The 24,628-nt window shown below is 40.1% G+C and overlaps 1 protein-coding gene across 7 annotated transcripts in view; it reads right to left on the bottom strand.

Moving 5' to 3' along the window:
* CRACD (capping protein inhibiting regulator of actin dynamics) overlaps positions 1 to 23,538 on the bottom strand; it is a 279,409-nt gene extending 255,871 nt beyond the window's left edge. Inside the window, exon 1 of one of the 7 annotated variants that reach the window (XM_086405649.1) lies at positions 23,157 to 23,538. The gene's annotated coding sequence lies outside the window, so the exon portion shown is untranslated. Of the gene's footprint in view, positions 1 to 22,883; positions 23,031 to 23,156 lie in introns of those variants that run through there. The other 6 variants (XM_086405653.1, XM_086405655.1, XM_086405654.1 and 3 more) reach the window with 6 other exon arrangements.
* Between the last annotated feature and the right edge of the window lie 1,090 nt (positions 23,539 to 24,628).

Below are 24,628 nucleotides of genomic sequence, written 5' to 3' on the forward strand. Positions count from 1 at the left end.
GAGATCTAGGTACTTCCCTGATGATCTAGCTGTTAAGAATTCACCTTGCAATGCAGGGGACTTGGGTTTGATCCCTGGTCTGGGAAGACCCCACATGCCGTAGGGCAACTAAACCTGCGAACCATAACTACTGAGCCCCTGGGATCCAGACAACTAGAGAGCCTGTGTGCCACAGCTACTGAAGCCCGCACTCTCTGGAGCCCACACGCCACAACTAGAGAATCCGTGCCCCTCAACAAAGACCCTGAATTACGCAACTAAGAAAGACCCAACACAGCCAAATGAATATTTTTTAAAAATAGCAGATCTACAGGAAAACTTAGTGAGATAGTGACGGGTTTTGCAATGTTTAGAAAAAGAGAAGAAAAGTAAGTTCACGCTGAATTTCCTGAGAAAAGCACGCGGTTAAGTCGTCCAAAATTGAAGGCACTGGGCTTCCCTGGTGGCTTAGATGGTAAAGAATCCACCTGCAAGGCTGGAGACCTGGGTTCATTTCCTGGGTTGGGAAGATCCCCTAGAGAAGGGAATGGCAACCCACTCCAGTACTCTGGCTTGGAGAATTTCATGGACAGAGGAGTCTGGCAGGCTACAATCCATGGGGTCGCAGAGTGGGAAACAACTGAAGGACTTTCACTTTCACTTTGATATGTACAGAAAAGGTTGGCAGTAACTGCTTTAAAAATGTGTAAAGTAGTCAAGAGCAATAAAATAAGTGACTGAAGTTTTTAATTATTATTTTATTGGAAACCTTTTCAGTTCAGTTCAGTTCAGTTGCTCAGTCATGTCCAACTCTTTGAAACCTGGCAACACGCTAGGCTTCCCTGTCCATCATGAAATCCCAGAGTTGACTCAAACTCATGTCCATCGAGTTGGTGATGCCATCCCACCATTTCATCCTCTGTCGTCCCCTTCTCCTTTCACTTTCAATCTTTCCCAGCATAAGGGGCTTTTCAAATGAGTCAGTTCTTTGCATCAGATGGCCAAAAATTATTGGAGTTTCAGCTTCAGCATCAGTCCTTCCAATGAATATTCAGGACTGATTTCCTTTAGGATGGACTGGCTGGATCTCCTTGCAGTCCAAGGGACTCTCAAGAGTCTTCTCCAACACCACAGTTCAAAAGCATCAATTCTTCAGCACTCAGCTTTCTTTAGAGTCCGACTGTCATATCCACACATGACTACTGGAAAAACCAAAGCTTTGACTAGACGAATCTTTGTTGGCAAAGTAATGTCTCTGACAAATAATGATGGTCAGTCAAGGGCTGACAATATGAATGTGTTACAGAACAGAGAAGAGTGCTGAAGAAGAACAGAGAGACATGCTCCAGGAGTGCAACAGCTGGGGCTGGGGGTCTTTTCAGGTCCCAGGAGGGGAGTACAGGTGTGTAATAACATGCTTGCCCACGGAGGCCAGGCTGGGCATGAGCGCAGGTAAAACTAGGAGACCAATGCACTGGACAATCGGAACAGGGTTAAAAAGAGGAAAAACTCAGAATGAAGGCAATAAAGAAAGATCATCACTCAGGGTAAATAATGGGACTGAAAGGTGAGAAGATTATGGTCAGAGAAGAGGTTTCATCCACAAGGTTCGGGAGCAACAAGTGCGCAGAACCCTATGAGAGGATAAGCTCAATGCTCAATCCTGAATCCCAAGTGTCTCTACCCTTTAAATAGCAGAAAGATATGTAGAAGTACACAAACCAAGATCCACTAAGGCCAGTGTCCGAAAGTTTCAATCTACTCAGAATGAGCAAGTCCTTATTTACTTCTCTTGTTGCAAATTGGTGGGTGGTTTGGAATTTTTATTAAATTATTCTTAGCTCTGGGACAGATGCTAACACATTACTGCAACCTAAGGAAGGAGACCAAAAAATACTTCAAGACTCTATAACCTGAGGCTAGGGACTGAAATGGCTCATTTCTTTTACACTGAAACATTACTCGATGCAGTAAAACTCCCAAATATCCTCTAAGGAAATAGCTGTTTCCTTATTACCTTTTTAATGATACTGGCTCTGTAACCAATCAAAAACAAATACTCTACTTGGAGAAACTATTTATAAATAAGACTGCATAAAAACAAAGTCATACATATAAAGGTACAAACACATTTATACACATAAAAAGTTCAATAACCTTCAAATTATTCTGGCAAAGCAGTTTTATGATGTTTCATAAAACTTTTTTAAAAAATGAAGGTTCAGCTGCATCTAAGAACACCTCTTGTAATCTTACAAAAAGACAAAAGTGTCACCCCCGAATTCTATACTGATGAAACTATCTGTGCAATACTGGGGATATGAGATTCTTGAGAACTGATGCAGCACCTTGGGAGTGGAAAGACGACATGATTATTTGATATTCAGATATATCTATTCCTGCTTTGATATTAACCTATATGTCAATGCTAATTCTATACTTGGAGTTGATTTCATGAATAAAAGTGGGCTCTTCTGTGCACCCCTCTTATCAATTAAAGATGGAACTACTAATGGTTAGCACCTGTGCGTCTCCACAGAGACATGTAAGGAAACATCACTAATTCTAAACTTCTTAATAACCAAATTATTTGTTTTATTTTGATTTTACTTACGAGACTTAAAGACAGGATCACATACTGAAAACTTACGCCATCTCCATATACTGTTTCTCCATCTATCACACTGTAAGGACAATGTCCTGAAAATATGTACTGCGAGTTTTTTGTTACCTACTAAGCCTCACATAACACCCCAAAGTCTTTGCCAGACCGAGAGAATCAATAAGGACACAATTGTGTTTTCTTCTCCTTGTCCTAAGTATGAGATTGGGGAGAGTAATAAAGGCAATTTTCTTCATTTTAACAATGAAAACCATAAGCATTACCACTGTAAGCGTCAGGTGGTAAACAATGATAGTTCCAGTGCAAAAGGCTGACTGCTGGAGAAAGTTGGAGACAGCAGTTGCAAACAGATTTATAATTTAAAAAATCTTGAAGGTGGAAATGTAATGGATAAACCTATCTCCAAAAGAAATAACCAGAATTATTTCTGGTTACTCAATGAACTGGTGGGGAGATTTTCTCTCACCAACATGAGACACTAGGACGAATGTACAATTACTAGATTCGGTACAAAAGTAATTACAGTTTTTGCATTGCTGAAATTTGCCATTTGATATTGGAATACATTCTAAATAAATGTGATTATGTTATACATCATTTTAATGCACACTTCTCACTTTATGTTTTTTGGCTAATGACTTTGCTCAGGGGTTGGACCAAGAAGTTCCACAGCACTTCCCAAAGCCAAGCTTGCACCAAAAAAAGGTCATGGTCACTGTTTGGTGGTCTGCTGTGGTCTGGTCCACTACAGCTTTCTGAATCTCAGGAAAACCATTACACATGAGAAGTACGCTCAGCAAATCGATGAGACGCACTGCCAACTGCGGCACGTGCAGCTGGCACTGGTCAACAGAAAGGGCCCGATTCTCCGCGACAATGCCCAACTTCACACTGCACAACCCACACTTCAAAAGTTGAACGAATTGAGCTACAAAGTTCCGCCTCATCCACCATATTCCCCTGACCTCTTGCCAACCGACTACCACTTCTTCAAGCATCTCGACAACTTTTTGCAGGGAAAACACTTTAACTAGCAGGAGGCAGACAGTGCTTTCCAAGAATTCGTTGGATCCTAAAGCAGAATTTTTATGCTACAGAAATAAACAAATTTATTTCTCATTGGCAAAAATGTTTTGACTGTAATGGTTCCTATTTTGATTAATAAAGATGTGTTTGAGCCTAGTTATAATGATTTAAAACTCACAGTTCAAATCTGCAATGACTTCTGTACCAACCTAACAGCACAGAAGGAGATATTACAGGGAAAAGTAGGTGAACACCATGGTCAGAATATTACTGCTGAATCAAAGTGGATGAAAATATGTAAGAAAACCAGAACATGGGGTGACCAGCAAAGGCCTGGGAAGAAACATGAAGGAAAAATATATATAAATGACCACTAGCCAACTCCACTCTATGTCAAATGCCCTGGCTGTAAGAAGCCTACATTCCTCAGTATTCACTCATGACTTTGGTCACTGGCTTTCCAGAAGAACTGGAAACTGGTTCCCAAACTCTCAGGGAACCTGAACACAGATGATGAGGCAGAGACTTCATCTTGTTTTCTCCTGGAAGCCTTCATCAAACAGCATCAATATTACCATCTACTTGAATAGCTGAGTTTGTATCTGCTGCTTGCTTTTTAATCCTCTTTCACATTCATGTATTAACTTTTACAATTAAGAAAACATGTAAACACCATCAAGAAAGTGAAAAGTCAACCCTAGAATAAGAGAAAATAGTTACAAAATGTTGCATCTGATAAATGATTGATATCCAGAATATATAAAGAATTCCTAAACTCAACAATAAATTAAAGCAAACATCTCAATTCAAAAATGGGCAAATGAGGGACTTCCCTGGCAGTCCAGCAGTTAAGATTCAGCACTTCCACTGTAAAGGGCACAGGTTTGATCTCTGGTTGAGGAATTAAGATCTCGCAAGCCACATGGCATGGCCTAAATAAATAAATTTTAATGGGCAAAAGTAAGAGGGGTTCTGGGGAAGATGGCAGAGAATTGGTCTCCCCATCTAGAAAACAACTGCACTGCCACAATCTGTGAGGCATAAATATCTGGAATTCTGGAGTCTACTGAAGGCTTGCAATTTCCAGGGGAAGACCTAAACTGTAAATTATGGTTAATTTAAGTCAATTTCAGCTCTGAGCACTATGGCAGTTATCATTCCCCCCAGCCACATGGCAGACAGCTGTGCATGGTTTCTGGAGCAGCTTGTACACAACCTGAGAGAGCCAGGATGAGCAAAAAAGACTCTGTCCTCCAAATACTCGCGAGCTGTGCTGTAGGCTGACGGCTGCTCCTGATCACAGAAGCGCAAACAAAGGGGCCGGCAGTCAGTGCTGTATCTCTTCCCATTGCTGTATCTCTTCCCATTGCTGTAAGCCCCTCTCCCTGAGGCTGAAGTGAAATTATGGGAGTTCATAAGGCCAGTGCCCTTTCCCTCACTCCCCTGCCATTTTTCACTTTTTCTCCTCTGGGGAGCCAGAGATTGAAGACTACAACATTCAAAAACAACTGCATATATGGGCAAAATAAGAAAGTGGCCATATATACTCTGGGAAAGGTTCTGGAAAGACCTCAGAAGATACTGAGTTTACACTTCAGGCTAATTTTCAGCACAGGGACAGCCTACAACATTTATCACAAAAACAACAAGATAACACAAAATAGAAAATCCTGGAGAAGGGGGAAAATCTGATTTCCAGAGTTAGATTCAAATGTCCAACATTCAACAAAAAACATGGCTTACAAAAAAACAGGAAAGCAAGGTCTATTCAGAGGAAAAAATAAATCACTAGCATAGTAACTGTCCCTGAAAAAGACCTAATGGCAGATATACTAGACAAAGACTTTAAAACTAACTTAAAGATGCTCAAGGAACTAAAGGAAGATGTGGAGAAAATCAAGAAAATGATGCATCAACAAAATGGAAATATCAATAAATATGCATCATGGAAATCCTAGAGTGAGAAGATAAAGGGACAGAAAGAATATTTGAAGAAATAATGGCTGAAACTACCCAAATCTGATGAAGAATATGAGTATGATAAAAGACATCAATATAAAAATCCAAAAAGTTCAATGAATTTGAAGTTGAACTATGATAAACCTAGACAGTGTATTAAAAAGCAAAGACATTGTTTTGATACTCAAAGCTATAGTCTTTCCAGTAGTCACGTATGGACATGAGAGTTGAACCATAAAGAAAGCTGAGTGCTCAAGAATTGATGCTTTCAAATTGTGGTGCTAGAGAAGACTCTTGAGAGTCCCTTGGACTGCAAGGAGATCAAACCAGTCAATCCTAAAGGAAATCAACCCTGAATACTTACTGGAAGAACTGATGCTGAAGCTCTAATACTTTGGCCACCTGAACAGCCAACTCATTGGAAAAGACCCTAATGCTGGGAAAGACTGAAGGCAAAGGGAGAAGAGGGTGGCAGAAGATAAGATGGCTGGAGACCATCACTGATTCAATGAACATCAACTTGGACAAACTCCTGGAAATTGTGAGGGACAGGGAGGCCTGACATACTGCAGTCCACAGGGCTGCAAAGAGTTGGACCCAACCCAGTGACTGAACAACAACAAGATGAACTCAGAGACGTATTATAATCAAACTTTCAAAAGACAAACAGAGAAACACTGAAGTATCAAAAGAGAAGCAAAGGATCACATACATGGGATCCTCAATAAAATTTCCAGCAGACTTCTCATGGGAACCTTTGGAGGCCAGAAGCAGTGGACTGGTATATTCGATATGCTAAAATAAAAACACTTCAACCAGGAATCCAAGATCCACCAAAACTGTCCTTAAAAAGTGAGGGAGAAATTAAGACATTCCTAAATAAATAAAAGTTGAGGGAGTTCATGACCACTAGACCCAACCTGCAAGAAATGCTTAAAAGAGTCCCACAAGGTGAAACAAAAGGACGCTAGACAGTAACTTAGAGCCATGCGGAGAAATAGAGATCTCAATAAAGGTAACCATACAGGCAATTATAAAATCTAGTATTATTGTAACAGTGGTTTGTAACTATACTTTTTGTTTGCTTTCTATTGGGTAAGCCAAAAAGTTTGTTCTGAAACAAATCAGTAAATAGTAATCAAGAATTTCCCAACAAAGAAAAAGTCCTGTACCTGATAGCTTCGCTGGTGAATTCTATCAAATATATAAAGAAGAACTAATGCCAATCCTTCTCAAACTTTTCCAAAAAATTTAAAAGGAGGGATCACTTCTCACAGAATTGAATGAATTGAATTGAATTCTCTCAATTCATTCTGTGAGGTCAATATAACCCATACCAAAGCCAGAAAAAGACTCTACAAGAAAAGAAAACTATAGACCAGTAACTCTTAGGAACATTGATGCAAAACTCCTCAACAAAATACCAGCAGACAGAATTCAGTAGCATATTAAAAGGACTGTACACTATGACCAAGTGGGATCTATTTCTAGAATTCAAGGATGATTCAACATATGAAGCTTAATCAATGTAACATGCCATATCAAAAAAAGAAGAAGAAGAAGAAGAAAGGAAAACACTATGAGATCATCTCAGTCGAAGGAGAAAAAAATACTTGACTAAATCCAACACCCTTTCATGATAAAAAATAAATAAATAAATAAAAGTAGAAGAGAAGAAAACCATCTAAACATAATAAAAGTTATATATTAAAAACCCACAGCAAACATCACACTCAAAGGTGAAGACTGAAAATTTTCCCCCTAATATCAGCAACAAGGCAAGGATGTCTGCTTTTAGCATTTCTATTCAACTGGATTCACTTCTATTCACCTCTCATTCTACTGGAACTTCTAGCCAGAGTATGAGGCAAGAAAAAGAAAAAAAATAGGCATCCAAATTGGAAAAAAAGATGTAAAATTATCTCTTCGGGGGGCTTCCCTGGTAGTCCAGTGGTTAAGACTCCAAGCTCCCAATGCATGGGGCCCAGGTTCAATCCCTAGTTAGGAAACCAGATCCCACAAGCCACAAGCAAGAGTTCACACACTGCAACTAAAAGATCCTGTGTGCTGCAACTAAGACCTGGTATAGCCAAATAAATAAATAAAAATATTCTTTTAATTATCTCTTTTTGCAAATGATATGATCTTAGATGTAGAAGACCCTTTAAAATCCCACCCTAAAAGCTACTAGAACTAATAAGTGAATTCAGCAAAGTCACAGGATACAAAGTCAGAATACAAAAATCAGTTGTATTTCTATACACATATAATGAACAATATGAAGAGGAGATTACAAAAACAACTCCATTTACAATAGTATCAAAAAGAATAAGATACAATTAACTAAGGAGGTGTAGACTTGTACCATGAAAACTATAAACACTTCTGAAAGAAATTAAAGATATAAATAAATAGAAACACATCCCATGTTCATGGATAAGAAGATTTGATATTGTTAAGATGTCAATACTACTCAAAGTCATCTACAGACTCAATGCAACTTCTATCAAAATTCCAACAGCATTTTTTGGCAGACATAGAAAATTCATACCAAAATTCATGTCTCTAGGAGCTCCAAATAGCCAAAAAGATCTTGAAAAAGAGCAACAAAACTGGGAGATTCACAATTCTTGATTTCAAAATTTACTACCAAGTTATAATAGTCCAAAAAGTGTAGTATTGGCATAAAAACAGACCAACAGACCAATGGAATACAATAGAGAGCCCAGAAATAAACTCTTGTATATAGGGGCAAGTGATTTTTGACAAGGCCACTAAGAACATTCAATGAGAGAAGAACAGAAGACTGTTGGGAAAACTTGATACCCATATGTAGAAAAATGAAGTTGGACCCTTACCTAACACCATCTACAAAAATTAACTCAAAATTAATCAAGGAACAAAATGTTAAGACATAAAACAATAAAACTCTTAGAAGAAAACATAGGACAACAGCTTCACAATATTAGATTTGGCAGTGATTTCTTGGATGTGACACCAATGACATAGGTAAGAAAAGAAAAAATAGACAAATTAGACTTCATGAAAATGTTTTAAATTTTGTGCATCAAAAGACATTATCCACTCAGTAACAGGCAACCATGGAATGGAAGAAAATATTTGCAAATCATGTATCTGATAAGGGACTGATAGTCAGAATATACAGAGAACTCCCCAAACTCAACAATGAAAAAGCAAACAATCTGATTCAAAAGTGGGCAAGTTCAGTTCAGTCGCTCAGGCGTGTCCAACTCTTTGCAACCCCATGGACTACAGCATGCCAGGCCTCCCTGTCCATCACCAACTCCCGGAGTCCACTCAAACTCATGTCCATTGAGTCGGTGATGCCATCCAACCATCCCATCCTCTGTCATCCCCTTCTCCTCCCATCTTCAATCTTTCCCAGCATCGGGGTCTTTTCAAATGAGTCAGTTCTTTGCATCAGATGGCCAAGTACTGGAGTTTCAGCTTTAGCATCAGTCCTTCCAATGAATATTCAGGATTGATTTCCTTTAGGATGGACTGGTTGGATCTCCTTGCTGTCCAAAGGACACTCAAGAGTCTTCTCCAACACCACAGTTCAAAAGCATCCATTCTTCAGGGCTCAGCTTTCCTTAGAGTCCAACTCTCACATCCACACATGACCACTGGAAAAACCATAGCTTTGACTCGAGAGACCTTTGTTGGCAAAGTAATGTCTCTGCTTTTTAATATGCTGTTTAGGTTGGTCATAGCTTTTCTTCCAAGGAGAAAGCATCAAAGTTGGGCAAAGGACTTGAAAAAATATTTTTCCAAAGAAGATACAGGAATGGCCAATAAGCACTTGATAAAGTGTTCAACATAACTAATCATTAGGGAAATGGCAAATCAAATCCACAGTGAGGTATCACTTTACACCTGTCAGAATGGCTATTATGAAAAAATAAAAGACAACAAGTGTTGGTGAGGACGTAGAGAAATTGGAACCCTTGTTCACTATAGGTAGGGATATAAAATGGCTTAGCCACAGTGGAAAACAATAAAATTGCTCCCCAAAAAAGTTAAAAATAGAATTACCATGTGATCCAGCAGTTCATTTCTGAGTATATATCCAAAAGAATTCAAAGTATGTTCTCAAAGAGGTATTTATACACCCATGCTCACAGCAGCATTATTTACATTAGCGAAAACACGGAAGGAACCCAAGTTTTCATTGACGAATGAATAAACAAAATGTGACATACATATACAACAGAATATTAATTGTTATAACAAGCAATCACCAGCGAAGCTGTGGAGAAACTGAAACCCTTGTACATTGCTGGTGGGAACTTAAAATGGTATAGTTAGAGAAAGATAAATATGTGGTATCGTTTATATGTGGAATCTAAAAAATTAGTACAAATGAACATATTTACAAAACAGAAATAGAGTCACAGATGGAGAAAACAAACAGGGTTATTACCAAGAGGAAATGGGGGGAGGATACACTGAGCAATTCAGGCTGCCATACACACACTACTATATATAAAATAAATGACCAATAAGAACCTACTGTATAGCACTGGGAACTCTAATCAATACTCTGTAATGACCTATATATGGGAACAGAATCTAAAGAGCAGATATCTGTATAACTAATTCACTTTTCTATACAGCAGAAACAAATACAACACCATAGACCAACTACACTCCAATAAAAATTAATAAAAATAAAATAAAATGGTATAGTTAGTAAGTAAGTAAGTGTTAGTCGCTTCAGTCATGTCCGACTCTTTGTGTCCCTATGGACTGTAGCCCTCCAGGCTCCTCTCTCCATGGGATTTCCCAGGCAAGAATACTGGAGTGGGTTGCCATTTCCTTCTCCAGTAGACCTTCCCAACCCAGGGATCAAATCCAGGTCTCCTGTACTGCAGGCAGATTGTTTACCATCTGAGCCACCAGGAATACAACATTGTAGATGAACAATATTCCAAAAATTAAAAAATAAAATGTTATAGTCCCCATGAAAAACAATTTGGCAGGTCCTCAAAAACTTAAACAATGAATTACCATACAATCCAGCAATTCCACTCCTACCCACATATCCAAAAGAAAAGAAAGCAGGGACTCAAGCAGATACTTATGTAACATGTTCATAGAAGCATTATTCACAATAACCAAAAGGTGGAAACAACCCAAACGTCCATCAACAAATGAATAAATTTTACATACATTTTATACACACACACACATACATATAGTGGAATCTTCTTTAGCCATAAAAAGGAATGAAGATCTGATATCTGCTACTACATAATGAATCTTGAAAGCATTATTCTAAGTGAAGTCAGTCAGCCATGAAAGGACAGACATTGTATGATTCCACTTCCGTGAGGTCCCCAGAATTCACAGAGAGTTCAGAGACAGAAAGTAGAATAGAGGTTACCAGGAGACAGGGGGGACGAGGAGTTATTGTTTAACAGAAACAGAGTTTCTGTTTGGAATGTGGAAAAGTTCTGGATGTAGATAATGGTAATGGTTGCCAACATTCCGAATGTACTTAATGCTAATAAACTGTACATCTAAAAATGGTAAATTCTGTTGTAAATATTTTATCATAATAAAAATATTTTTAACATTTGAGGGAAAAAATAGAATATTGAAAATTAATGTAATATAATGAGCAAATCAAATATATACATAACCTATTAGTACAGTGTCCAAATAGAATTTCCTTTCTTCTTTCCCTCCTTTCCTTCCTTCCTCTTTCTTCAGCTATACCAAACTAAACATTCTAAGGAAGAAAGATTCATAGGGAAGTATAATGAGAATTTAATTTTAAAAAGATAAATCATATTGTAAGGGACTGGCAGAATGAGGTAATCCAGAGCAGGGATTATAAACAATCAGCAGGCAGAACCAAAGACCAGGAGATATTTCTACCTTCAGTAAAAGAAAATGAGGAGAAGACAAAAATGTGCAAGCCCCAAATTTGTAAGTCGTTTAGTTCTAGAACAACTCTTTACAGTTATCTTAAGGATAAGATGAGTTAAATAATTCAGGTGGGGCCAGTCTCACTGGCTGTGAACCATGAAGCAAGGAGACAAGCAACACCCTGGATTCCATGCCAGCGGAAGGCCAGGGATCACATCTTACACCATCTCTGAAGGTACAGTTTATCACTCCAGCTTCCCAACTCTGTAGACACAATTTGTGGGAAATCAGTTCAAAACTCTATGTGATCACAGGGGAAAGGGAGGGGGATGGGATGAACTGAGAGATTGGGATTGACATAGATACACTATTGATGACATGTGTAATATAGATAACTAATGAATACCTACATTATAGCACAAGGAACTCTACTCAATATTTCGTGGTGACCTAAATAGGAGGGAAATCCAAAAAAAGAGGGGATATGTATATATGTATAGCTGATTCACTTTGCTGTACAGTAGAAACACAATATTGTAAAGCAACTATACTCGAGTAAAATTAAAAAAAAAAAAAAAAAACACTCTATGTGAATGGTCCTCAATAAATGGTAAATCCAGATTTCCCAACCTCCTGGTTCATGTTCAAGAACAAGCCAGTCGTAAGCACCCTCGTCTGCAGATTATTGCTCAGTTGTTTCACATCTCCAAGAAAAAGGTTTAGGGTCCAAGAAGAATGTTTGCATTCTTCTGCCTTTCACTTGATTCAATAAAAATCATCTATAAAACAAACTTGAAGACCTCAGGAAAGACCCAGCTTATTAAGTAAGGATTCTTTAAAAAAAAAAATCATAACGCCACTGTTATGATTATAACTGGCAGAAATGGTCTCCTAAGATGCATTCCAACTCTAATTAAAACAGAGCTTTCCCAGGGCTCTCACTTAATTTTAATTTATATTAAAATAGAAGAGTCATTCGATATATTGAACAGCCATCCTAAATCTAGTGGCTTAAATGCCAAGCATCTTCCCTTGCCACAAACTTGGAGATGGATAAAGGGCTGAGGGATAACATTTGGGATTACCCACCCACACAACAGGCTTTTTTCCAGAATATGAAGAAAACTGTTTCCTAAAATGAGATTATGCTGTGCTTAGTCAAACTTTTTCAAAGATGCAATGCTAAAGAGTCTGCCCATCCATACTGGTGGACCTAAATGAAACTGGAAGAACAACATCTATTTGGAAACTGACTTTAATCAATGTTAAAGAGCTATAACTTTTCACTTAATTTGAGATCTGGAAGAAATGTCATACTGGTCCAAGGCTTCTTCCACTTCATTCAAAGTTCTCTAGGTTTCTCTGTCTAGAAACTTCTCACTCCACTCACCCAGCATGACTTCCTTTTAGCACTTATTGCAACCTGACACTGTGTTGTATACATATTTGCGTACTGTTTCTTGTCCCTCTCTCCCACCAGAATGTCTCTGTAGTTCAGGGGCCCTGGCTGTATGCTTGTTCTCATATTCCAGCACCAACAACAGGACCTGGCACAGACCAAACCCTTGGAAGCATTGTCTTTGTTTACTGTTTGACTGGATTAACTCTTGCTCTACACTTTTATTTGTTGCTGTTGTTCAGCTGCTAAGTTGTGTCTGACTCTTTGAGACCCCATGGACTGCAGCACGCCAGGCTTCCCTATCCTTCACCATCTCCCAGAGTTTGTTCAAACTCAAGTGCATTGAGGTGGTGATGCCATCCAACCATCTCATCCTCTGTCGCCCCCTTCTCCTCCTGCCTTTAATGTTTCCCAGCATCAGGGTCTTTTCCAAAGAGTCGGCTCTTTGCATCAGGTGGCCAAAGTATTACACGAGATTATTTGAGGCTCAGAGGAGTAAAGTGACTCGCCTGTGGTCACTAGGCTAGAGGGAAAGTTGGCTTTAGAACCAAGCTTAAGTAACTCCCAGTCATTCTTCCAAAGTAGATCCAATTATGCCACTCCCTGCTTTTGATAGCTCCCTGTTGCTTAAAAAATGTCAGTACTCTTTGGCCTTTCAAATCCCTCCAAATGTTGCCGGATCCACATGTCTGGTCTGGTCTCCTGCCATTCCCTTCCATGCCTGAATGCTCCTGCCACCTCCCTGTCGTGGCTTCATGCTTGCTGTATCTTTGCTCATTCTGTTCCCTACCTCTAGAATACCTTTCCACCCCCTCTCCATCTGTCAAAATTCTACACCTCCTTCAAGACTCAGCTCCAATATCACTTCCTCTGTAAGCTACCTCCTTATCTTTCTTCGTTCTGTCCTCCTTCACAAGAACAGTCACCCCTTCATCTGAGTCCCCACAGCACTAGGACATTCTCTCACAGCACATTTTACAGTCTTGTCTTTCTTCTCTGCTAGACTGAATTCTTCACATTTATCTTCACTAGCATCTCCACAGTACCTGGTATGAACAGCTGGGTCAGGGAAAGGAAGAGGAACACAGGGGACATGTGCTACCCTTCCTGTTCAGTACGACTGTCAACGTGACAACAAGCCTCCTGCATACCAAACGATGGTCCCAATGACCCAAATTTTAGAAAAAATCGGTTACTGCTAGAAATGGGACATGACATCAAACATGACACATGAAATCAACTAGTGACTTGTAGAACATCATCGTGTGTTCATTCATTCTGCAGCGATGTTAAAATGCTACATTCTTTTCTCAAGCTAGAAACTACAACAAAGTTCTCATTCAAGTGACCTGTATTCCCTCAATCTTTGTGCTTTTCATGTTATGTCCACGGTGCCTAGTCCACAGTGCCCAGCCCATGGAGCGCAACACTCAACACACATCTGCTGACATGAGATAAACTGAGTTTATACAGTGACTCGGGCTGCACAGAATGTTGGTGGTTATGGGACTTTTCATTAAACTTCATACTGCAGGACACTGTTATTTATTTTTGGCCTACTCCAAGGTAACCAAAGATCGCTCTCCTGTTTTGATTCTAGTACTTATCATCTACCTGGGTTGTTTGTAACAGACAAAAAGCACAGGAAAATGATAATCTGGAATTACTTTTATAAACCACCCTTTTGGAAGTAATTGCGTATCTTCTCTCAAACTCCAGAATGCCCCTATTAAAAGGGTAAGCTCATGCACATTACTACCTAGTATGGATGATCAGAATAATCGAAGTGTCAGAGGTGGCCTGACAAAGTTATTGTTCGCAAGTTGTCACTGATAACAAACTGATAGTGACTTACAACTCTGAGCAGGCTGGGTTGGGGTGGGGGAGAATAGATCTGAAGCTGCATAATGTAAACTTTAAGATGTTAATCTGAGCTGCCTACGTTGATTAGGAAAATTAAAATCTCAATTAGAAACAACAAATTGGGTCCTGAGGGGTTTTTTTCTTCTAATTTTTATTGGGGTATATTGGTTTACAATGTTGCATGAGTTTCAGGCGTACAGCAAAGTGAATCTGTTATACAAACACAGATACCCACTCTTTATTAAGATTCTTTCCCCCGATAGGCCATTACAGAGTACTGAATAGAGTTCCCTGTGTTAAGTAGGTCCTTATTAGTGATATATTTTATATATAATAGTGTGTATATGTCAATCTCAATCTTCCAATTTTCCCCCAGTTTTCTTCCTTTCTATCTTTGCCGATTAAAGACTATTATGTCATAAAACTGACAGAAAGCCCCAATGGGAGGCCACAGCCTTAACACCACCCATTCCTGGCTATTTCTTTTTCGATTGGAGTATCAGGCACATCCATAATTAAGAGAGGGAAATTAACAGCCTGTAAGTTCTTCCTTTGGAACACAAAAGGAATACAGCCCTAAAAGCTTGCTGCTTTGTCCTCAAGGGTCATTCAAAACTATCTGAAATCTTCACAATAAAGTTACCCATTTGACTGCACTATATCTTATTTATCCCCGAGTTGCAACTGGTAATGTCTAATGTGTTTTTCTCAGAACTAAATAAAGCTATATGGCCTCTGACCTATATAGGAAGGTAAAATAAAGCCTAAATATCAGCATTATAAACAAAACAAAGCCCCTGTCCCCCACCCCTCCCCCCCCCACACACCTGGCATAATACCTAAATATGCAATGACTCGGGCATAGACCTTGCAACATTTGATAACTCTCAGGCACTAAATGGTCTTCTAATGGTTCAAAGAGTTCCCATCTTCCTGAACACCTAACCTATTAGCAGGGAGAGGTTACAGGCAATGTAAAGAACTCAGCTCAGTTACTTAACCTCTGAACTTGGGCTTCTCATTTGTAAAATGAAGGGCTGGTCTAGAACACCACCACCCAACAGAAATATAATGCAAGCCACATCTGTAGCTTTAATAGTAAACACAAAACACAAAATTTTCTAGTAAACACATTTTCAAAAAAGTAAAAAAAAAAGGTAAAATTAACTTTAATAATGCTTAAGTTAATCTGATACAGTTAAAACATTATTTAAACATGTTAAAGTATTTTTAAAATATCAATGACATATTGCACTTTTTTTCATACCAAGTGTTTGAAATCTGGTGTGTGTTTTATACTTAGGGCTCCTCCCACTTTGGACAGGCCACATTTCAAATGCTTTAACAGCCCATGGGACCAGTGACTGTACGAGACAGCACTCGTCTAGATGATCTCAGATATTTCACTTGACACTAGATGTAATTTTAATAAAGGGCATAAGAGATTTATAGATAAAGTATGCTTAGAAAAACTATAAAGTATTTTCCTGGATATTCTCAGTCTATTCATTCCCATTCAAAAGGGTGTTTTGCTTTTTTAACTTTTTTTTTTTAAACTCAAATGGGGTTGGATCTGCAAACAACTGAGTAGGTGGTCTGTTCTACTGTCAGCCTTAACCTTTTCTCACTGAGTCACTGTCCTACAAGCTTACAAGGAAGCTAGGAACATTCAAGACAATGTACCCCTGCTGACTGAATGAGACTTCCAAAACCTCAGAACTAGAAAACACAACTGTTAAAAATGGGAGTTCAACAGAAATGAGAAAGAAAATGATGTGAGCACCTCGTTATCTTCCACATATTAAGACAATGCTAGGAAACACAAAAGTATGCATGCTTTTGTAGTTGTTTCTCCAATTACTCAATATCCACTGAGGAAGATCGTGCTGCTCCTCCCACACTGTCCTGCTTATTAGTCCCTTTGTGATCAACGATCTGCCTTCGCCAGATGGCTAGTCCGGGTTAAGAGCACAGTATGAGATCAGAGAACAAAGCAAAGCTAACTGGCCTTCCCAGGAATTGAACCTGTGACCCTGACCTCATTAACTCTAGAAAACAGTTAACCCATCACAAACATGCCCGGGCAGCTGCATCTTAAGAGTGCCAGGCAAGCCCACGGCATCTGTCACAATGATACTGTGGTAGAGAAAAAGTCACTCTACATTTATTAAGAACTTTTCAAAATGAAGAAAAGACAAAATGCAGTCATTGAGGGCAGCTGGAATTCATCAGCAGTGTCTGACCGGCTCGGCTGAATTCATCACAAGCTTCCCTAAGAGTATCAGCTGTGGCCCTGGCCTGAGACCACAAATGGCCTTGACAACGGGGTCCTCATGCTTCCTCTTCCAATAACAGTGGTCTTGGGGCCATGGGCTTTCCTTTTTACTTCTCCCCAGGTCGGGAAACTGTGGGCTAACAATTACATATAAGAATGTTCACAGATTATTTATTGAATCCGGCTTATCTCAGATTTAAACAATAACTGAGTTTCTCTGTTGTCCCCCTCGACCCTACATGCTCCCTGTCTCCCCCGTTAGTGCCAGCCAACCCCTCTCCAAGGGAGTGGAGCGAGGCCAGCGGACCTCTGGGTCGGGTATTCCTACCCTCCCTAGTAAAAAGCTTTTTCTTTTTTTTTCCAAGTGTTCCCTCCTTTCTTATTACTGAGAATACTTCTTAGCAGCTGGTATCTGCTCTAAATTCTAACAACCTGTCCCTAGTGAGCTGAGTGCTTACTTCCAATTTAAATATTTCCCAAAGTGTTTCAGGGATGTGGCTTCTGTATCTTTTCCTCAAAGACATATTTTTAAAATAGTACCAGCTTCAGAAGTAACTTTATTAAAATTTCCATGCAAACTTCAAAGCATACTGTTTCAAAAACTCTACAAACATCTGGAAGAGCTGGTGAAGATTTTAAAATCGGATTGAAATTATTTCTGCATTTCATTTTTGACATTTTATACAGAATCACCTTTCCACATGCAAACTCAATATAAAGCTGTTATATATGGTTGTTCTATTTGCTTTCTTAAATATTTCTGATAACATGTGACCAAAGCATTCAATGCGCTTCCCAGGTGGTTCAGTGGTAAAGAATCCACCTGCCAATGCAGGAGACGCAGGAGATGCAGGTTCAATCCCTGAATCAGGACGATCCCCTGGAGAAGGAAATGGCAACCCACTACAGTATTCTTCCCTGGAAAATCCCATGGAAAGAGAAGCCTGGCAGACTACATTCCATGGGGTCTCGAAGAGTGGGACGCAAAGGAGCAGACATACACACACACAAGGCATTCAACATCTCTTAAAGGTTTTTACTCAATTTTTTCATTTCCACAAAGTTACTTAAGGTTATTTTTAAATTTATGGATTAAGAGTTTGTAAGCACGCACTTCTCATGTAACTGGAAATCATACATATACGTAGATACAAATTTGCATATGTATCTGCCTCAAAGGCACTAGTGCAAGTACACATCTAAATTGATGTTCCTCTTTTTATCTCTAAGAATGCTCACATCAAGAATAAAAGTAGTACAAAATGTAATGAGAACCCAATTTGCCTGCCTGAACAGAAAAAATTAGTGACCATTCAATAGCTAGAATGTTTCTTGATGCTCACAAAAACTATGCCAATCCACTAAGAGTCAAGAGTTACACAAAAGGAATAAATTAATAAAATAAGCATAAAATATAAGCTTATGACAATTATACACAATTTCATTAGAAGCAAAAGGAATTTTTGAGGGTTCGTCTAGGGATAAAATCTAATGTCCAACGATAAGTGAAACAATATACCCACTTTAATCTTAACAGAAAATGATGGTTGAGGAAAATATGTGGTTTCACAAAACCACGAAATTGCTGTTCTTTGTCCAAAATATCATCATGATCTACACAAACTCTGATTTTAAAAACCTGTCAGTTTTGAAAACACCAACCTTAATTCAACAAGTAAACTAGTTAAACATACCAGTGAAAGTTTAAAGCTCCATGCACGTGGAAGCCACACTGGAAAAGCAGGAGTATATTTATGTATCTTTAAGCACCTTGTAATTATCTTATTTATAAGATACAATCCTATGCATCCAACCAGACAACAAAAGAGTCTGAATCTGTCAGACATAAATGGGAAAGAAATAGTGAGATCTGCCTTTCCATTGTCACATGTTTCTAAGTACTATTTATAAAATATATTTCCTTAATTCTTTCTCACAATATTTTTAAAAGAGGAGAAAAGTCCCAGGACCACCAAAAAAATTAAAATATTACTAAAATTTTAAGAAACATTTGCAAGGAACTGAAATACAAAAACAAAAAAAATTAATAGTACGGTTAGTGGTGGTTTCTTACAAGCACTTTACAAAATAAGTACTTCAACTGCCTGGTGAGTTTGAAACAAATCAATATACTATAAAGTACTCTTTGTAGCTCTTAAGTCTTCATTTTGTTCCTTAACAAAAGCCGACATTCATTTGTAATGAAGTCTTTTTATAGTTACACGGCTATTACATGTCTCTTCCAAAGATATATTAAACCTTTGGGTGCTCAATAAAACTGACCAATTAATTGACTTTATCATAAAAACCTGAGAAGCTATTTCAAAATGTTTACATCAAAGACCAGCCAAAGTCAAAATGAAATACTGGTCTATGCAGTATGCTTTCTAACTTACTAACTTGAAAACTTTCTTCAAATGAGTCATTTCAAAGGAAACTGCAAAAGATGTACCAAACAGGTAAGTTCTCAATACTGCCATTCAAATTTACCTAAGAGAAGGAATAATACATTTTCAGAAATCACTGGGAGAACTGAAAACAGAGGGTTGGGGCTGGAAGAGCAGAGAGCTTTGGGGTCAAAAAGAATTCTGAATTATTGCTTCATCTCTCACTAACTTTATGACCTTGGGCAAGTTCATAAAACCTCTTTGAGTCTTAATTTCAATTATCAAATGGAAACAGAAGACCTTCTTACAAGGCCGTTACAAGCACTAAATTAGATAACGTACAAAAATAGACTGCTTAGCACAGTATCTAGACAATAATAAATACTCAATATACAGTTATAATTACTAAGAAATGTTTAAGAATCTGTTTTCAGTGTAATTTAACATTCAAATTTCAGAAGATGTTGTAAATAATTAGAAGGAAAAATATAAAGGTTCAAAAAAAGATTTGTCTTTACTGCACTCATTAACCTGATTATCCTTAACATTAGTGCTTTTCAAACTGCAGGTCCTGGTGCATTAATGGGATGTGAAATCATTTAGTGTATCTCAACCAGCATTTCTAAATAAAACAGAATGAAAAATACAAAAATGCATTGGACACATAGGAAGTCTAAGCACTGATTAATGACTTTTTTACCTAAACACATTTGTAATGTATCTGTATACCAGATGGCAAAGTAAAACATTTTATTGTGCAAAAAAAGCCACTGCTTCATTACAATAATGAGAATAAAAATAATCAGCTGACACTGAATGCTTAGTTTCTGCTAGACATTGTGCTAAGCTTTATGCTAAGCCCATTATTTAATTTGCTCCTGCCCCAAATCCTATAAGGCAAGTAGCTACTGTTACACCATTTTACAGATGAGAAAACTGAGACTTAGACATATTAAGTCACTTGCCAAAGATGCAGAGCTAACAAGTGGTAAACCCAGAGTTCAAATTCAGTCACCTGTCTCCAGAACTTTCCCATTCAGCCATTTCACTTAGCGGGTGGTAAGACACAACTGTTCCTTATGTAAAAGTTATTCAAAAGGTAGACTTTTTCATGAGGTCTAATTCGAGAGAGATTTTATGGAGGTGCAGCATACTGGGGAGAAGACAATACGATTCAGAGATGAAAGCACCAGGCACGAGGTCCCCTTCTGTCCCTGGCACTATTGCTTCAGTGGTGAGGAGCTGGCAAGTCATTTAATCTCGCTGTGTCTGGATTTCCTCACCTACAAAACAGGAATGATAGTATCTGTCCTGCCTCCCCACAGGCCATTGTGAGGAAGTATTTGTACCTATAACAAGTGAAATGTTCTACTGTGCTATTCAGTTATATGAGATGATCATTAACATGACCCAAGGGGCCCCGGTCTTCACAGAAACATACATCACACATGATCAAAACAGGAAAGTCACCAGGCTTTTACAAACTGTACGTGTAAACAGTCCATACAGTTCTTGGCACACAACAGGCCTTCAGTAAACGTTCATTAAACTAAAAGAAGTAAACCAGTTCAATCTGTATGCATATTTTATCCATTTGCATTTTATTTTTCATTAATTCTTTCTAAATTAATTTAATTAATTTCTTCTACTATTTATTGAACACCTAGTATGTACCAGACCGTCCCTTACCATGGAGAATTTTTTTTTTTTTTTGGCCATGTCACACTGCTTGCAGAATCTCGAGTTCCCTGGCCAGGGACTCCACTTGTGCCCCTGCTGTGGAAGCACCAAGTTTTAACCACTGGACCACCAGGGAAGTCCCCTACCCTGGAGAATTTCATATTAATTTCAATTAATTTTCCTGAAACTGTGTAAGGAAAAATTGTAAAATACAACTTCCTCACCGAGCGATAATAATAACTTACATTTATTACGGTGCTTTATAGCTTGCAAAGAACTATGTGGAAGCTTTTTTACTTTTTAAAATTTTATTTTTAATTGGAGGATAATTGCTTTACAAGTTGTGTTGTTTTCTGCTGTACAACAATGTGAATCTTCCATAAGTATACTTTTATCCCCTCCCTCAGTGGAAGCTTTTGTTTCTCACGCCAACTGCCTAAGTATGTCAAGTCAGTATTATCTTCCCAACTCCAAATTCAGTGCTAAGTGACTGCTAAGTCTTTAGAGTGAAAGTTTCTCCATTTCAGAGGTGACTGTAAATATAGGGGTTTGGAAGAAACTGTTTTAATACTGGAAAAGGGCAATCTAGTGGCCTTGATTTTCTTCCCTTCACATATCTGAGTTGAAGTAATGAAACCATCCACATCACTTACGTAAGATGCATTTTTCAAAAATGTTTCTTAAAAAAACCTGCCTTTGAAAATTTTCTTACAGGTTTAATTTTTTGTTGAATATATTCAACCAGGATTCAGTTTTCTCAGAGAATAAAGGAGGGAGTGGTGGACGCATCTTTCCTTTGTTGATTTTTTAAAATTACTCAAAATTATTGTTTTCAGATTCCTGAGTCACTTTACAATGCCAAATAATTGTTAGCCATTTTACATATAATTCAACAACTACTACAGGTGATTTTTACAGAAGAATGATGATTTAATGACAACTTGATGAACTGAAAATTTGCTACAGGATATTGACTAAGAACCTTTTACTGAAATTGCCTTATCCTTTGTATTCTAACCACTCCCTCTCCATCAACACCACCCCCCCTCACACACGCACTCCCTCACCTACACCAGATCAGTTTCCGGGCCATTATTCTTAAAACCATATTAAAATTTTACAACACATGTTCATAGTTATTAGGTTTTCTGCCCCCTGCCACCCCGCCCATCCACTGAATCCATGTGCGTTTTAAACATTTTTTTTTGTATTGTCTCTTAAAATGTAGAATTCAGAAAACGATTACGATGCCTCTATTCTGAGAACACCTCAAATGTAACCCTCTGCCCTTCTGTTTACTGATAAGCAGGAATAAAAGCCATTCCCCACCCACCATCTCGGTAGGGTTAGGAGGTCCAATCTCGCCACTACAGAGCTCTGCAAGAAAGAACGGTTATAGAACCAGGAAAACCATCGCAAGAACCCGGGGGAGAAGATAAGGAAAACACATTTTTACATCACTGGCAGCGTGCAGTCTCCCGGCTCCAGCCCTTGTAAACAGGGAAAACCTTTGTCTAGCCTCAGCCATCAAACTGGTGGCTCATCAGAATTGGGGCAACATGAGTTTGTGCGAAATGGCTCGGCAGAGGTTAAACAAAGCAATGCAGTTGGGGGGGGGGGGCGCGGGGGGCGGTGGGAGGCAGGGCTGAGCCCGGGTCAGCGCCCGAGATCCCAGACGGCGAGGTCTCGCTTTGACCCCCGCCACAGCCGGGACCCGAGCCGGAGACCCCAGGATCGGATGCCGCGGCGCGGGAAGGACAGAGGGAATTTAAAGGTCCCACGCTTTCGGCAAGTTACCGAGGGCGCAGCCCGTCCGCAGGTTCCTCGCGTGGGATCCAGAGCCGCGCACACCACGCGCCGGGTGCCTCGGGGAGGGTCCGCGCCGCACGCGCGAGGCCACCGCCCCGGAGTCCACGACCCGCCCAGCCGAGCCCACTAACCCAGGGCAGGGGCAAGGTCGAGAATCCCGGGCCGCCGCGGGGGCCTGGCCCGGGGGTAACCAGGGAAAGGGAGAAGCCAGTCCGCTGCACCCATTGTCTGGCTCCGGCCGCGGGCCGGGAGGGCGCTCACCTGACGTCCCGGCCGGGAGCCCGGGCTGGGAAAGTGGCTAGATGGCGATGGCGATCCCGCGCGGGCGGCGGGCGCCAGTGCAATGCCCGCGGCGCTCCCGCGGCACCAGCAGCCTTCGCAGCAGCACCGGCAGCGCACCCGCCTCTCAGGCGGCCACGGCCTCCATTGCTCTCCCCGCCGCCGCCGCCGCGCGGCACTGCGAGCCCGGCCCCGCGCGGCGTGGTCACATGCTCCGCCCGCGCCTCGGGCGCTCGGACCCGCGCCCGCCGCGGCCCCGCCCGGCTTCGCCCCTGGACGGCCGGGGCCTGCCACGGGAACTGGAGAGCCGGCTTTCCTTTCGAGCCCTCCAGAAAAGAAGCCGCGGGACGGCTTCCTTCCCCTGGGAGTGGTGGTGCCCAGAAATCGGAGCTGATCACAGGCAAGGGCGTGGGATTGGTCAGTGTCCTCTCCACCACTGCCGGGGATGGCCCGGCTGACCTGTGGGGTCTGAGGTTACTGTGGTGGGCTCACAGGGAGACTTACGTGGGATAGGAACTCGGGACCATCAGTTAGCACCCTCCACGGGGTGCATATCCGGCCCCCGGTACCGGGATGAGCTAGAGACTAGGGGAGCGACCTGGACTCCCGAGGGAGTTTTCCCCTGCAAAGCCCCGACCGTGAGAAATGGCATGGGGGGGACTCCTGAAAGTCAAACAAGTTGAAAGATACCACACAAAAGTAGAAAGGCTCGAAATTGCTTTGCTGAGTGGCTGTACATCTGAACAGAGTGACACTGACATTGGGCGTTATTGTTCCCAGCCAGAATGAAATTAAACATTGACTTTGATATTTTAAGAAAACTATGTTTTCCTTTTGTGGCTTAACTGGAAACACTAAGACTTTTTTTCCCGTATGTTTTGCTATGACTATTTCGATGGAACTTGGAAATCCGTTTCTGGTGATCCTTTCCTTCACAATGCATGCAGAGATGCTAAAAACAATTTTGTATCACTATTAATAAAGAAATTGAAAACAAAGCAAAAAATAAATCCTCTGTGACAAAAGATGCAGAAGATGAGAGGTAATGCGAACAGGTGCTCAATCTTGAGTCAGATGTCCCAGTGCCAAAAACAGGACTACTAATTTTAATATGGGTGCCTGACTTAAAGAAGCAGCTTTGACAGTGGAAAAATCTAGTACATACTGCCTGATCCAAATGGGTTTTTCTAGAGGAACATTTTAATTAACCACCAGAATATGGTTGTGTATTTTTGTAAATATAGATATCATTGTTCAGCATTTGCATATACTAAATGATGTCTCGGAGAAGGCAATGGCACCCTACTCCAGTATTCTTGCCTGGAAAATCCCATGGACGGAGGAGCCTGGTAGGCTGCAGTCCATGGGGTCGCTAAGGGTCGGACACGACTGAAGCGACTTAGTAGCAGCAGCAAATGATGTCTGCTGCTAAGTTGCTTCAGCCATGTCCAACT

This window comes from Bos grunniens, chromosome 6 (assembly GCF_055505025.1).
Source record: "Bos grunniens cultivar Pamir isolate PY7600 chromosome 6, Bosgru_T2T1.0, whole genome shotgun sequence".
Taxonomy (NCBI): Eukaryota; Metazoa; Chordata; class Mammalia; order Artiodactyla; family Bovidae; genus Bos; species Bos grunniens.